Genomic DNA, 13,857 nt, shown 5'->3' with positions numbered 1-13,857 from the left:
CCCTGCCCTAAGAAGATCGTGCCTCTCGGCCCATGGTCAGTGACTCACAGTGCCTCCCTACAGGCAGAACATACTTCTGTGCCCGTTGACATTGGGCTTGGCCATGTGACGTGCTCTGACCAATAAACTGTGAGAAGAAGTGCCCATATATGCCAGTGCCCCGCAGAAACTTGAACAGCTCTCCTGGGGACATGCAGCTCTCTAGCCCTTTTCTTTCCAGTGGATGTATTCTGTAGAGATGCTACAATTTCAGCCTCGATCTCAGCATGAAGATGGTACGTGAGGTAGTGAGATGGGACAGTGGGGCAAGCATGTTGTCGACAACAGTAAACCTGAATGGAAACAAACCGTGGCTACTGTGATCTACTGATATTTCAGGGATGCTTGTTACGCAGCATAGCCTAGCAAAATCTGACCAATATGGTAACTGGCACCTAGAAATAATGGCCCCAACAAATATGTAGCTCTGGCTCTCAGAGCAAATATCAGGTGACAAGAAAAGAGTTACTGAAGGTATCGAGGGTGACCTTGTCATACGGCAGGGAACATGTGAGAATTCCTGTGTACAGGTAACTCACAAAGCCCATACCATACGGCACTTAGGGCTTTAGCTGAAGAGCTGGGGAAAAAGAAATGTTTGGCATATCTTGTTTGCTATTTGCTGCATGTTACAGACTGAATCATGTCCCCCCACCAGTTCATACATTGAAGCCCCAACGGCAGTGTGACTGTCAGAATGTGACTATATTTGTCATCTCTTATTTTTAAAGATTTTATTTATTTATTCATGAGAGACACAGAGAGAGAGGCAGAGACATAGGCAGAGAGAGAAGCAAACTCCCTGCAGGGAACCCAACGCGGGACTCGATCCCAGGACCCCGGGATCACGACCTAACCTAAGGGAGACATTCAACCACTGAGACACCCATGTGCCCCAAAATGTGACTATATTTGGAGAGAGTCTCTAAAGAGGTAATTAAAGCAAAATGGAATCACCAGGGTGAGCCCTAATCAACATGACTGGTGTCCTCAGAACGAGGGGAAGTTTGCGCACTCACATGTACAGGGAAAGGTGATGTGAAGGCACAGGGAGAATGTGGCCATCCCCCAGCCAGAGAGAGGCCTGGAACAGAGCCTTCCTTCGTGGCCGTCAGAGGGAAGCCACCTGCTGACACCTTCAGTGGAGACCCCTAGCTTCTGGGACTGCGAACAATACATTTCTGTCTACTTTGTTACAGCAGCCCTAGCAAACTCGTGCACTGCTTTTTCCCAAGACACCACAGAAAAGAGATGCACTCGGAAGGGAATTAGCCTATTTGCAAGCAGGGATGAAAGGGAAAGAGAGAGCCCAGAAATTCTGGATTTTCAGCGTTGAAAAATACAGCTATTTCTCATCTCTGTCCAGTGACAGAGAAAGGAAGCCAGAGATCCAGGAGCCCAAGGCCCAGTGGCCTGGAGCCCATGGGAAGTTGAGCGATGCCATTGCAAGAAGGCCACCCATCTTATGGGAGCAAGCTTGGACACAAACATCTCGTCCCCGAGTGAAAAAAGGTGATACTGTCTGGGACACACACATAGACACACACACACACACACACACACACACACACACACACCAGCAGTTTGTCCTCCAGAAACCTAGAGAACCCAGGGCCATTTTTGGAAAAGCCTGCTTGCTCTTTGCAAGATGAGTGGGCAAAACAGACCCAGTCCCCGCCCCTCTGGCAGTTGGTTGATTCTTCAAATTCGAGTTACAGATGACATTTTAGTAAACCTTCTGACATATTGGTATGTGGAATGCACAGTACGATCTTGGAGCAGATACGAGTTTTAAATTTAACTATCTGCATCCCCAGAAAAGTATTGTTTGAGGAGTCCAAGTGTGAATTTTAAACTTTCTGTAGAGACTTTTCAAAATGGGTAATCCACAACTTGTCAATAAAGAATCTTCTAGGCCGAGGACAAAATAATGCAACTAAGAAGCGCTTTGTGTGATGGAGTCCAGCTGAGATTCGGTCTCACGGTAAAGACGACATCCAGATGTGGCCATTACCTGCTTTGCCCAAACCTCTGGTGATGAAGTCTAGAGAAGCAGGCCTAGAAAATTTGGCTGCGTCTTTAGCATACGTTGCTGAGTGGGGACAAAGAGATAAAACATAAGCTAAGTTTCGAAGAGGATCACACTGGCAAAAGAGCTGCCAGCCTGCACTAAAAGAGGCTGTGACCGTTCACGACTTACAACCACATGTGGGCCCCGGAGGGAAGAGAGCAGATGGAAAGATCTGCTCAGCCCTCCATGAGGGCCCTTGGGTCCTCATTCCATGTGGCCAAGGACGAGATGGAAAAGGAAGTCCACCCATAGGGCCCCCCACACACAAGGGCCTCGGAGAGCAGAGGACAGAAAGAGTTCCAAGGGAGCACCGTGGGGTCCATTGGAGAGTGTCTGTGTCACCCTGGAGGCGGTGGCCCTGGCAGTCTCCACCTGGCGGACTCAGGATTGCGGCGCACGATGCCAAGGACTTGCCTCCTCTTCCTACCCCTTCTAGAAGACAGTGTTTGTGGGTATGCTGTCCCCATTCCAGCATTGAGTAGTGGGCGTGTGGATATGTGTGCCAGGGCCGCCATAACAAAATACCAGACTGAGCGGCTTATCAGGAATTCATTCTCTCACGGTTCTGGAGGCTGGAAGTCCAAGGTGTCAGCAGGGTTGGTTTCCTCTGAGACCTCTCTCTCTCTTTGGCTTGTAGGCGGCCACCTTCTTGCTGTGTCCTCACGAGGTCTCTCCTGTGTGTGTCCACACCTGGGTCTAGTGTCTTTCCATGTGCTTGTCTTCTTATGAGGACACTGATCTTCCTGGATGAGGGCCCCCACCTTGATGACCTCATTTGAACCTAATTACCTCTCCCAAGACCTTAGCTCCAAATGTGGTTACTTTCTGAGGCACTGGGAGTTAGGACTTCAACATATGAATTTTGGGGAGACACAATTCAGTTTATAACTGTGTGGGAGACCCTCAAGTTTTCCCCCTACTTATAGATCTCTTTAGCAAGAGAGCCATGGGCTGGGGTCATCCCCTAGGGCTGCATTTAGCAGGTGGCTGGGCTGGAGGGTTAAGGAAGGCTTCCTTTATGCTTCTGGTACCCCTCATGCTGCCCACTGGTCTCCCTTGTCCATATGGCTCCTGGGCTTGCTCTCAGCATAGTGGGTTTTCACATGGTGGCTGGCTTCCAAGAGGGAGCACATCGAGAAGCTCAAATGTTAGAAGCTACACAGCATCATGTTGGCTCTGTTATGTTCCTCGAAGCCAGTCCTGGGACCAGCCAGGAATCTCTCAAGAGGAGGAGAGAAGACACTATGTCTTCGTGGGAGAAATGAGGCAATCGGTGGCCGTCTGTAATCACCCACATCTGTGCAAGAGAGAGGAATATTTGTGGCCACAATGGTAGGTAGGTCATTGTTCCCAATTATTTGCTGTCTTTCCAATGAGAGGATTATCCATGCCTGCCCCATTGCCATGTGAGTGCAGGCCTCGCGAGGGGTTGCATTCCTCTACCCCCCATGTCAGGCTCAGCCTCATGACTTGCTTTAGCTAGTGAATCAGGAGAAGTGACACCAGGCTGTTCAGAGAAGCTTTCAGAGGCATCACGTGGCTTAGCCAGGCTGCTCAGGCCTCCCTCTGCAGAGAAGAGACCGTTAGGGGAGCTCCCCTGTTCCATACAATACACGTCTAATTGGCAAGCCTTCTACTTATCTGGAGACCTTTATATGTTTACATCTCTCCACTTTCCAATATTCAAAGTTTTTAAATTCATTCATTTTTCTAGAAGTAATACCTGGCAAGTTTGGCATCTCAAGCTACCACCTATTCTTCCCTAGTCCACAAAAAGTCCCTGAGGGTGGATATCCAGGAGGTCCCCACAATGGTCACATTTGAGCACACAGCCAGGGAGCACCCTGTATAGTCATGCTCTCTACAGGCATGTGGGGATCATCTGCCCGGGCCCCGCCTGGCCTGAGTTCTGACCTCAGGAACCCCTCCGGGCCCTCACTCAGGAACACTGTGGCTCAGAGTGGTTAAGTGATGCCCCCAAAGTCACTCAGCTAGTAAGGAGCAGAGCTGGGATTTGAGCCTGTCTCTCCAGTGTTCTGAGTTCTTAGCCACTGGGCACTCCGGCCTCACTCTGTAAGTGGTCTATAGATACCTGGTAAGTGGATGAACACAGGACGCCGTGGTTCTTTTGGAGACCTGGAAGGCAGGTCACAGGGGTGTCTCAATCTCAAGGATTGACTAAAACTCATAGAAACTGGGGGGTAGGGTAGGATGCATTAATCAGGGTCCACTCCCCTTTCTAGCCCTTCTCCTCCCGCTCCCAGAAATTGGGTATCTTCAACGCAGAATACAGAAAATATGCAAAACACCAGTGGCATTGACATTAATGAGAGTTTGCAATGCTCAGCCACTGTCCTGGGAACCTTCCACCAATTAGTTCACTTACCCTTCCCAGGGATCTGATGAGGTTAAGGACCATGATTATTCCTATTTTACTACTGAAGAAACTGAGTCACAGAGTAGGCTAACTCTGTGCTTTTCGAGCTATCTGAGGTGGAGGAACTTGTAGAGACAATTTTCCAATCTGCCTGGAACGATATTATTGTAATGAACACAATCACAACTGGATGTGAACAGTGTCCGGTTGGAATGAATGTTTCTAAATTATGCTCAGTTCTGGTGCTTTTCTTATGATGTCAACACATAGTACGTGGGCCAACACCAGTCTGTGGACCACACTTTGGGTAGCATGGGCTAAGGGACTTGCCAAAGGCCACACAGCTGGTGAGGGATGGGGCCAGGATTTGGACTCAAGTCTGGGCCTTGACCACTTACCTGGCAGAGGGGCTGAGAAGGGTTTGGCCATGGAGTCTAACTCACAATGAGTATCTGAGTATCTTAGGTGCTATACCTCTCCTGACACCCTCTAAGAATCTGAAACACCACTAAATTGATAACTACATTGGGTTCAATGGGTACTTTTGGAATTAATAAATAATGAATAAAAAGGTAAACAATCAGACACAAAATTGTTCCTACGTGTCAATCATGTGTGGGACTCCAGACCAAGATGTTGGATATGGAGACGCTGGAGGGGATCCAACTCCTCCAAATGTCAAAAAAGCCGGGTCATCTCCAGGTGATGGGATTAAAAGTGTTTTTATTTTCTTCATTGAGCTCATCTGCATTTTCAGCAATCTCGCTTTTTTAAAAGATTTTATTTATTTATTTGACAGAAAGCGAGCACAAGAGAGCAAAACAGGGAGAGGGAGAAGCGGGGCTCGATCTCAGGGCCCTGGGATCATGAATGCTTAGTCAACTAACCCACCCGGGGGCCCCTCTGGCAATATCCACAAAAAGCATGCTTTACTTTTGTAGCAAGAGAAAGGTTATTTGGGAGGAAATAAATAGTTTGGACTCGAAGTTCGCTTACAGTTCAGTTGGAGAAAAGATGGTCGGTTCATGGATGGTAAGGATCCTGGCAAAGGAGCTCAATACATGTTTGAGTTCAAGCTCAGTCACATACTAGTTGGAAGAAGACCCTTTCTAGGAAGGGTTCTTTTCTTTACCTATTTCTTGGTCTCTTGCCTCCCTTAGTGCCACTGTCCTTACCCTGTGGGCTGGCTGTGCCGGGCCAGGCTGCCTGGACCGAGTCCCTCCATGGGGCACTGGGGGTGTGACAGTCACAGCTGGCCCTCAGGTGTGTGGATGGCCAAGCTGCTCTCTACCTGCACAGTGGTTGAGGACTCCCTACAGCAATCCACATACCTGGTCTGTTCAGTTTCTGGGGGAGCCAGGGATGGGACTAGGCAGGTCGTGCAACCCAGAGATCCTGGGAGACCAAAAGCAGGAGCTGCAGGCAGCACGGCCTGTCTCCTCCCTCTCTCTCCCTTCCTGTCACCTAGCTGGTCCCTGGGGCAGAGTGCGGGGTCCCAGGGCCACAGCTCCAGCTTTCCCTCCTCATTCCCCTCCCCGCTCCTGTGTGTCCCCTTTCCTGCTGCCTTAGCTCCCCGCTCAAGGTCAGGGAACAAACAGATAAACCCTTTCCCTAGAGCCAGCCTCGGAGAGGACGCCTCCAGCTAGAATCCAATTCTGAGTCAGGGCCAGGGCTCTCTCTTTCCTGTGAATGTGAAGACAGGAAGGAAATTTTTTTTGTAGCCATAAAAATCAGTAAAAAATGTTTTGTAGGCAGAGAAGAGGCCAAGCAGTTGGCTTTGGTTTCAGGCACGAATTGCAAATGGAAATGGTCAGATATGGGGAGAAAGAGTCTGGAGGTAAACCCTAATATTATTGTAGATTGAGCAATATGTTCTTTTACCTGAGGGCCAACTGGGTGCCTGACGTGACATTGAGAATATGGAACTGACTGCTCCCAGGCTCATGGGGACAGAATGTGAGGCCTAAGAGGAGTCAAGTGTAGGGGCGGGCAGGGAGTTGAAGACTCAGGATGTTTCTAGGCTTTTTGGCTGAGACAGTCCAGCAGCCAGGGCCAGGGTGGCTTTGAAGACCCAGTATAGACAGCAGTGAACTTGATGGCTTTCATATCTTTTGAGGGATGAACCTGGAGACCAGAGAAGACAGCATCAGCCACCTTGGGAAGGGTCATAGAGGCAATGACAGGGACCTAGGGCTTTATCCAGAAGCCCATGGGAAGCCATGAAAGGTTTAAGTAGGAGACTAGAGTGGTCAAGTTTAAATTTTAGAGCCTCTCTCAGAGTGCCTCTTGTACATGTCCTGGATGGAGAGCAGTGGGAGGACAGAGGAGGTTGGTGGCCTAGCAGGTAGAAGAGTGACAGATTCACGGTTGTCAGATGGAACTGACAGATCTGGGTGACCGACCCGACAAGGCGAGGTCACCTGGGAAAGAGGAAAGAGATGCAGACTGCACAGGGGCTTTAGGACAGGGTGCCTGGGGGTGTGGAAGGGCTCTCCAAGAGGAGGGAGGAGAGAGGTTGGAGAAAGAAAAAAATTTTTTATCTCTTGATATTTATTTATCTATCTATCTATCTATCATCTATCTATTTATTTATGGATAACTTTGGCTCAGTGCTGCAGAACAGGATGTCAAGAAGGATAAGGCACAACTCTGACCCGGAGAAGCTAGAATTCTAGAATTCCCACACACTAAGTAAAAGCCTGTGAGGGGAGGTCTGTAGGGATATCTGGCTGTGAGCATCCCTGGGATTCGGAGGCGGGACAGGTGGGTGGGAGCGCTGCAGGACCCGGAGGGGGCCCATCTGGAGGCATCAGGGGCAGTAGACAGCCATGGGACTGAATATTTCACTTCCCTTCCCACAATCCCGTGGGCCTGACTCTGTGCCAGACAAGTTGTCCCAGCTTCAGGCCCCGGCCTGCCACCCACTCAGCCCCAGAGTCAGCCTCTCTCAGCTCTCTGGTCGGCTACAGAGTGTCTCTGTCTCTCGCCTCCCATCTCTTTGGGGAAGACTCTCCCTTCCACATTCTACCTGGATTCCTGCTGCTTATTCTTCATGTCTCAGCAGAGAGGGCTCTCCCTCCTGGAAGCCTTTCCTGACCCCCTAACACTGAGCTGGGTGCACCTCTCCTGTGCACAGCATGGCCTGACCCAAACGCATGGAGAATGGATGGACATTTGGAGGGATGGATGAATGGATGTTGGTATCAGGAGGGGACACGGTTGAACGGAGGGAGATGGATGGGCTGAGTGGACGAGTCAGCGGATGGACGGATGAAGAGGATGATTGATTCATTGGATGGATGGATGGTTGGACAGGTGGAAGAGCAGTGGGTGAATCCATTAGGTGGAAGGTAGGTAGATTGGCTAGATGAGTGGGTTGGAGTGGGTGGATCGTGGTAGATGGGTGGGCAGAAGGAGACTGGATATAAAGGAAGACAAAGGAGATGAGGTTGGCTCAGGCTTGTCAAAGTCTGTGGAAGGGCAATGGTGTCCAAGGCAGAGGTGGGAGGTGGCCTGGGGATGTTCTCTCCTAACTCCTCCCTCTGACCCTCAGCTTCCTTGCTGTACTCTCTTCTCTGCACTGGGAGGGACCCAGCATTGGGTACAGCGAGAGATGGAATTAGCACCAGCAACTTCTTTCCATCTTACCTCTTTTCCATAACTCATCACTCTGTTTATGTTTTTAGCCAGTTGGTCTGCTTATTGACAGTGAGCTGGAGTTTGAGGCTGAGCTAAGAAGGCTAAGAAGCTTGAGTGTCTCCTGATCCACTGTCCTCCTGCGTCCTTGCTTTCTGTGTCCTGGAGTTCTTCCAGCAGAGAGCCGGATACCCAGCCTGGCCACGCAGGGCCAGGCTGGAGGCACAGACTCAGCCGGTACCAGCTGCCCAAGCCCTGTCGCCCTCAGCTCCAACCAACCTGGGTCCCTGCTGCCTGGTGACCACCACCCCGCCCCCGCCCAGAAGCTCCGATTTTCAGCTTGGGTTTGATCGCCTGCCAGGATCTCCCAAATGTCAGCTGCAGCGTTAGCATCTTTAAGAGAGCGCCCGAGGCGATCTTTAAGCAGGGAGGCTGGGGCCCCATGCTGATGAGAGGAGCCTGCTCCGAGCTGACAGCTCTGCCTGATGCCTCCCCAGCCTCTGCTCTGGGAGCCTGTGGTCCCCACTCTTTGGGCTTGGATGGCACCTGGGTTTATTTTTAGGCCTGGGTGACTCAGGGCTTTGAGGTTGAGGTCAGTCCCCTGAGCATCCCCTTAACTGGGAGTCCCCCCTGCCGGCCCCAGAGCAGGGAGGGTCCTGTCCTGTCACTGCTCAACCCTCCAACACCTCCTGGCCTGATCCCTGATCCGGAGGAGGAATGGGTAAGTATTTGTTAATTGAATGAATGCATGAGCCTCCTAAGCTGCCTGAAAGACATGAGTGGTGACAGAGTGCTTTCTCCCCTACCCTCACCTTGAGGAGGAGATGCTCAAGGTGAGGGAGAATGGGCAAAGGCTCCAGACTTCGGAGTCAGACCAACAGGCCTAGGCTGGTGTATCAGATCTAGCGTGTGGATGCTGTGCACCTTTGGGAAAGCTGCTGGTCCTCTCTGAGCCTTAGCTTTCTCATTAGTGAAATGTGCAAAAGGATCCTGCCAGCCCTGTAGCATTGTGGGTAGGATCCACTGAGATAATGAGGTGGGAACACTGGCTACAGTGCCTGACACTTAGTAGGTACTCAAAGAACTTCCCCCGGGGCCCCCAGGACTTTGCATGTGCTCTCCTTTCTGCCTCCACGTCCTTCTCCACACCCTCGGCCCTGTCCTTCCAGATCATGAGTACGTCCCCCCTCGGGGACTCCGTCCTCACCTGCGCAGCCCACAGCTGACATTCCTCGAGTCCCCCAGGACTAAGTTCAAGCCTCAACCAGAACCCATGTGAAGTGACCGATTTCTGTTCAGAGCCAAGTATCAGCCAATTTCTTGAGGGCAGAAGCTATCTGTATTGATTTCTAGATCCCTGGAGTCTTATATGGGCCCTAGTACACAGTTGGTGCAGAATGAACGAATGGATGGATGAATGAATGACTATCTAGCTGGTCTGAGCAGAATCAACCGAACTTTCTGGCAGGTTTTAGTAATAAGAGAGAGTATGCCTCAAAGACTGAGCCCTACTAACCCCTTCAAAAAAACTCTCCCTCATGTTGGTGAAGGGCTATTGCCTTTCTAAAGCTTCCGCTTGTTCCTCCAATTGTCAGAGGACCGGACAATTATTCTCAGTTCGCAATTGCTCAATTGTCACACAGCATGTTAGAGGCAGGAGCAGAAGCTGCCCCATCCCTGGTCCAAACAATCCTTTTGGTCCTTGGCTCCTGGGCTGATGGCTCTTGGTCCATTTTATGACAACCTCTGGAATTGATATGCTGAAAGGGGGGTTTGGGGAGTTGGTGCACCTCCGCAGAGAGGAAGGATCAGCGCCCAGCTCACCTGAACATATGTTTCCTAACTAAAGGCTGTAGAAACAAGACTCAGAATGGTTATAGAATAAAAATAAAATGAGATAAATGGATGGTGGGTTAGATGGATGGATACTTGGGTGGGTGAAAAGTCATTGGATGGGTGATGGCTAGATAACTGAATGAGTAGATGGATAGTGGATGGATGTGTGGATGGATGGAGGGAGCGAGGGAGGGATGAATAAATGGATGGATGGACGGATGGGTGGATGGATGGATGGATGGATGGATAAGTAAGTGGATGGATGAGTAGTGGGTGAGTGGTAGATGGATGTAAGATGGGAAGATGGATAAGTGAACAGGTTCTATGAATGGATGGGTAAGTAGATAGGTAGGTGAGTGGGTGGATGGACATGTGAATGCATGGGTGGGCAGATGAGAGAATGGATAGATGAGTGGATAGGTGGGTGAGTGGATGGATGGGTGGACGGAGGCTGGGTAGATGGATCAGTAGGTGAGTAGGTAGATAGGGGTATATAGATGGGAGGAGAGATCAATGAGTGAGTGGATGGGTAGCACTGACACACAGCAAAAAAGCACACTGGTTGGGGGTCAAAGAATCTTGCCTTTGCCCTGATTCTTTTTTTTTTTTTAAGATTTTATTTATTTATTCATGGGAGACACACACAGAGAGAGAGAAGCAGAGACACAGGCAGAGGGAGAAGCAGGCTCCATGTAGGGAGCCAGAAGTGGGACTCGATCCCACTCGGGGCTGCCCCCTTTGCCCTGATTCTGTCCCTAAAGCCCAATGGGACTTGTAGTAAGTCATCCTGCCTTTTGGACTTCAGCTTTTTTATCTGTCAAAAAGAGAAATGGTGGGGCAGCCTGGGTGGCTCAGTGGTTTAACGCCGCCTTCAGCCCAGGGCCTGATCCCGGAGACCCGGGATTAGGTCCCATGTCAGGCTCCCTGCATGGAGCTTGCTTCTCCCTCTGCCTGTGTCTCTGCCTCTGTGTGTGTGTGTGTGTGTGTGTGTGTGTGTGTGTGTGTGTCTCATGAATAAATAAATAAAATCTTAAAAAAAAAAAAAAAAAGGGAAATGGTCCCTGCCCCTCAATGCTCCAAGATCAGAAAAGATTCCTGGGCTGTGAGTACTCCTGGCACCATGGCCTCCCAACCCTACTGACCAGTCTCACCCAGCCACGTGCCTATCCTGTGATGAGCCTGCTCCTTCCTGCACCACAGGGACCTTCCATGCAGCTCCCATCAATATTTTCTGATGGTGCCCAGGGAACTCTGTTCATAGCCAAGTCCAACACAGGGAACAGTCCCTCGAGTTTGGTCGAGGCTGGCTGATCTGGTCTGGAGTTAAGAGGCCATCTCTGAGGTCCCAGAAGTGGATTCTCATCCCAGCTCTGGCACTCAGTGCTGTGGGGTCTGAGGCAAGTCCCTGCACCTGCCTGAGCCTCACTTTCCCCATCTGAAAACAGAGAGATGGGTTGCACCCATCTCCCAGGGTGATCTCTGTGACAAGACAGAGATCTTGGGTGCTCAGCCAGGCGTGGGGCCCCAGGTGGGCTCCGGGAGACAATGCTAGTATTCCTGCCCTGGGGCCAAATGGCCACCCGTGGGGCTTGTCCCTTATTTCACAAAGCTCTGGGGCATGCAGGTTTCTGGAATGAGGAAGTTCTAGGGAGCCAAGAACCCCAGGGAACAGGCAGGCTCACAGCCTGAGCTTTACATGCACCTCATTCCCCACACCCCAGGGCACGGGGCTTCCCCTCAGCAGCCAGGTGACCCTGGGTGAGAAGTCTGGCCTCTCTGAGTCTTGCTTTCCTCACCTGTAAAAGATGAGCCTCGCTTTGCCATTCCTTCACCAAAGTAGGTGATTTGCCTGCCAGCCCGCTGGGTGGGGCCGACACCCTTCCCTGATGGAGAAGCAAACACTGAGGTCTGGAGAAGTTCTGGAATTAACTTCAGTGCTGAGTTAGGATAGAAACATGGACCCCTCCCAAGCTTTGCTCCTCATGTGCCCTGAGTACTCCAGCTGAAGCCTGGAGCCGAGGGCTGGACTCTGGGGCCTTCAGCACCCCACAGCCCATGAGCCCTCCTGCTACTCCCCTGCCAGCTCCTGGCAGTCCCTGGTCAGTGGCCGCATCCTCGCTGCATGCTGGGTGGTCACGGGGTTCTCCTCGTGGGTGGTAGGGACTTAAGAGATTGCCAATGTTGTCCCGGCCTCGCCACACACCTTATAAGACCCAAGGGGCACCCACAGAGTCCACAGGAGTTTGGGCAGCCCAAGTGACAGGGCTGTTGGGTCAGGTGAGCAACCAGAGCTGGGGACAGGTGCCCAGGTGGGAGAAGTAGGAGCCGAAGGCCCTGAGGAAGCAGCAATGCCAGGTCCCAGCCCCCCTCCAGCCCTAGGTTCCCCCCTCTCCTTCCCCAACTGCTGCAGACTCTGGTTAAAATGGCACCTCCAACCATCTGTCGTCCCTCCCCCATCCCGTGGGCGCGGCTGTGACTCCAGGACTGGCTCGCCTCATAAACAGGCGGCTGGCGGGTCCCCAGGGCCAGGCGGGTGATGGGCCTGGTGGTGGCCCAGGGCTGCGGAGCCACGGAGGAGCGAGGGTGGGCTGGCAGGATAGCAGGGCCCACGAAGTTTCCGTGCCCTCTCAGGGTGGTGCCCCTGAACCCCAGGGGCTCCCCTCTGCACCCATGCCTCTCCGGGTTCCTTCAGCTCACAGCCTGTCTGGGTCTCCCATCCTACCTGCCTTGCTCTCTCTATGTTTAGCGAATCTCAAATCAATATGTGGGTGTAGGGGCACCTGGGTGGCTCAGTGGTTGAGCCTCTGCCTTTGGCTCAGATGGTGATCCTGGGGTCCTGGGAGGTGCTGGGAGGGTCCTGGGATGAGTCCTGCATCGGGCTCTCTGCAGGGAGCCTGGTTCTCCCTCTGCCTCTCTCTCTGTCTCTCATGAATGAATAAATAAAATCTTAAAAAAAAAAAAAAAATCTGGGTGTAGAGGCTGCCTGGATCCTCCTTAACCAGTGCTGTCTCCTTGGGCAGTAAGCATCCCTCCCACCCCAGGATCTCTACTTTACAACCAAGGAAACTGAGGCCAGAGACCTGGGTAGTGGGGGACGTGGGAGTGGTGGAGGACTCACCCCCACCTCTTCTGGCTGCAGCTCGCCTCCCAGGGGTAAGCAGTTAGGCAGAAAGAGGTGTCATAGGGTTCAAGCACCCGGACCTGAAACTGCCAACCGGCTCCCTGGCCTCAGTGTTCCCATCTGGGGAATGGGGGAGTCCACGCTGCTGCTGCCGCCGGGAGAGGGCACCTTTTGAGCCAGAGAGCACACAGGGGCTGCTCATGCTCTCACAACCCCCCAGGACTTGGGAGAGGCAGCCCTGGAGAGCTGGGGGGCGGCGGGTGAGGGAGTGTGGGGGGCCTCCCCATCCCCCACCGCAGCGCTGCAGGGCCAGCTGCCCCTCCTCTCTCCAGCTTCCGACCGCCAGCTCCATCCCCGAAAGCCCCCAGACCCCAGATGCAGTGTTTTTACTGCTCTGACCGCGCTCAGCTCCCTCCTCCTCCTCCCCTCCTCCTCCGTCGCTCCCCCCTCTCGCCTCCATCCTCCCCCCTCCTCCTCTTCATCTCTCTCCCTCTGTTCTCCTCTCTGCCTCCCGTCCCTCCTCCTCTCCCTCGTCCCTCCTCCCCCCTCCCGAGCGCTGCCTCCCTCCCTCCCTCCCTCCGCCCTCCCTCCCTCCCTCCCTCCCTCTCTCCGGGGGAAGAAAGGTCACCGTGCGGCTGATTACTCAGAGCTCAGTTGCTGTGGCAACCGGCGGGGGAAGTGGGCCAGGCTGGCTTTGAGGACGCGTGAGGTCGGCCGCGGGCGGCTGGAGCCGGCGCGGGCCTCTGTGCTCCAGCGAGAGGGAGGCCGCCGGCAGCC

The 13,857-nt window shown here is 52.5% G+C and overlaps 1 long non-coding RNA gene across 16 annotated transcripts in view; it reads right to left on the bottom strand.

Moving 5' to 3' along the window:
• Nucleotides 1–854: 854 nt before the first annotated feature.
• The window catches only part of LOC102151699, a 90,996-nt gene continuing 77,993 nt past the window's right edge, over nucleotides 855–13,857 (bottom strand). For 14 of the 16 annotated variants that reach the window (XR_005364903.1, XR_005364910.1, XR_005364909.1 and 11 more), the window contains one exon: nucleotides 855–3,407. This is a non-coding gene — a long non-coding RNA (uncharacterized LOC102151699). Of the gene's footprint in view, nucleotides 3,408–5,190; nucleotides 6,612–11,755; nucleotides 11,843–13,857 lie in introns of those variants that run through there. The other 2 variants (XR_005364912.1, XR_005364916.1) reach the window with 2 other exon arrangements.

This window comes from Canis lupus, chromosome 9 (genome assembly GCF_011100685.1).
Source record: "Canis lupus familiaris isolate Mischka breed German Shepherd chromosome 9, alternate assembly UU_Cfam_GSD_1.0, whole genome shotgun sequence".
NCBI classification, from domain to species: Eukaryota; Metazoa; Chordata; class Mammalia; order Carnivora; family Canidae; genus Canis; species Canis lupus.
This window is presented reverse-complemented; position numbering and strand designations above follow the sequence as displayed.